We start from the raw sequence: 2,490 nt of genomic DNA on the forward strand, positions 1-2,490 counted from the left end.
AAAGAAGAACAACTCTCATTACCCAGAAGGATCCTTCCCGTCTCACTTTCATCTTGACCCTTTCCTCCTAGTAGCAGAAAGTGAAGCTGCTTCCAGGGCAGCTGCTGGAGCCTCACAGCTCCAACTGTCAGTCTCTATCCTCCTGATGTCTGCTGGGAACATTAACTCCAGAGAGGAACGAACCTATCAGCTTCATGCTCATTTTCTATTAATGTTGTCTTAATAAAGTTGAGCTATGGAAATAGTGTGCAAAAATGTCAGAAATAATTTGCTCAGCTCTGCTTTCAGAAGTGCTAATGCTAGCATACTATGAACTTACTGTGCATAACCTTTTCCAGCTAATGTCAATCTTTGAAAAATTCATCTATGGTTTGCTTGGATCTTTTGATACCTTGAAATTTCTTATTACAAAGGAACTTCGAAAGTCAGGATCAACAATTTCCTGATGATATCACTTCATCTGCCACTGACAAAGGAGCAAGATCATAGAGAGCAACTTCTCTGTTAATTAATGTCAACTCAACAAGAGGTGGTGGCAGCACATCAAGCTATAAATAATGCTCTTTGCCAGCTCCGTTCACACAGTAATCAGTTTTGGCTGGGAGGAGAAAGCGGCGAGAGCGCCTGATCATTTTGGGGTTTGGTTGGTTGGGGTTTTTTTATGATTTGTTTATTTTATACAGAGTACATGGCAAAATCAAGACACTTACCTGAATGCAAATTGTTGACTTACACATTTCCCGTGACATAGTGATTGATACAGATTCTCCCTAATGAAAAGAAAAAATTGAAAACTATTTTTTTCTATACCTTGGAACAATGAAAACGTACTGTGTCTCTCCAGCTCTTTTGGTCATTTGCCAATAATGTTCCATGTTCTACCGTGTCAGAAAATTAATAAAGTATATATATTCATTATGGAAGGTTATTTACTTTCAGAGATACCCCTGGATCTCAAGGACCACAAGCAGCTGGAGTAATTTTGCCGAGCACAATTTGGGCATCACATGAACAGAGCTAATGTTCCTGCATTGTATGAAGCATCACAAGGCAGGACACATGCCCTGTCATGGCTGCTCACACCACATTGGCCAATGAGCATCTTCATTTCTTTTCCCTGGTGTACATGAATTGAAGGAATGACCCTTTCTTTACAGCTCTTCTGAATTTCCCATCATGTTGTATGGTGAGAACAAGTTCAGCCTTAGGGTAAAATTGTCCTAAATGACTATTCTGGCACTTAACATTTGATTGCTTAAGGTTTGTCCTCAAAATAATGTTAGTTACTCCACTAATAGCTATGAATCCTACACTGCTCTCTTTAGTGTGGCAAACTCCTACAATAATTTGGGGCAAATTAGGTGAATATATTCTTTTCTGAGCACGACTGAACCAGTATTACTAAGTGGAGAATGAACACTGCTTTCTGGGAACACAGCTCAGTCTTGATGAAAACTTTGCATATATAGCTCATGGTGTTGAGACAGGAACTGTATGTAATTTATGTGGACTCCCTTTCTGGCACTGTAGCAGAGGATGTAACAGCTTTGTACCAGAGGAAAGAAAACAGCATATTTATACGCATCAGTGCCCTTAATGAAACACACTCTTCAGTACCTAGCTGTGAGTTATTGGTGCTCCATCATTACCCTTCTCAGTTAGCAAATCACACAGGAAACCTTTAAAACCAGAAAGTCTAAACTCCGCAGATTTCATGTGAAATAAGCCAGCTAAAGGGAAGTACTGCATGTAAGTGAACACTGTAAGTGTTCACTGAACATAGTGTTTAACAACACGTCTACCATACAGGTCTCCATCTCTGTCAGTAATACAGCATTTCCCCAGACACCTTGTCCCATTAGGACTGACTCTTGACAGCACCACCAATGCCCTCTGTGGTCTGTGTTAATTAGAATAACTGGGTTTTTTTCCCAGGCCTTTCCCCATGATTATTCAGCTCTGGGATCTCCTGAAGGAGCAGTTATTACTTCCACTTAAGCATGTCCTCAGCTTGAGCAGCAAAATTGAGCTGGGAAACTGCTTTTAACAGCTGCCCTGTTATATTCAGCACCAGAGATGTAATAAAGACCTAAACTGATTCATTAGAAAATAAATTCAGCTTTCATTGTCCACCCCTTTGAGTTCAAGAAGTCCTTACTCATAGCTGCCTCCTCATCAGCTATCTCCCGGTATGTGCACCCTGCACACTGAAAGCATCAGAGGTACTTGAAAAAGTCCGTTGCGGCATGTACTTGCAAACAGCAAGAAAGAAAGAAATATAGCTGAAATACATCCTAAAAAGAGGGCAGGTGCTTCTGTCTTCTAAACCACATCCCCCTGCAGTGAAGTCAATGGGCACACTCAGGAAACAATAGAAATCACAGTATCTGGATTTCTCAGCTTTTTCAAAATCCATCTTATGACATCTGATATACCTGGAGAGTGGAGCAGAAAGCAGGAGCACACATTTAGAGGTGGACATAAGGCCAC

General features: G+C 40.8%; 1 protein-coding gene across 1 annotated transcript in view; it reads right to left on the reverse strand.

The window, feature by feature from the left end:
• Positions 1-2,490, reverse strand: part of LOC104489720 (putative interleukin-17 receptor E-like) — a 21,683-nt gene that overhangs the window by 3,975 nt on the left and 15,218 nt on the right. The gene's annotated exons all lie outside the window — the stretch shown is intronic.

This window comes from Buceros rhinoceros, unplaced genomic scaffold (assembly GCF_000710305.1).
Source record: "Buceros rhinoceros silvestris isolate BGI_N320 unplaced genomic scaffold, ASM71030v1 scaffold7562, whole genome shotgun sequence".
Classification (NCBI taxonomy): Eukaryota; Metazoa; Chordata; class Aves; order Bucerotiformes; family Bucerotidae; genus Buceros; species Buceros rhinoceros.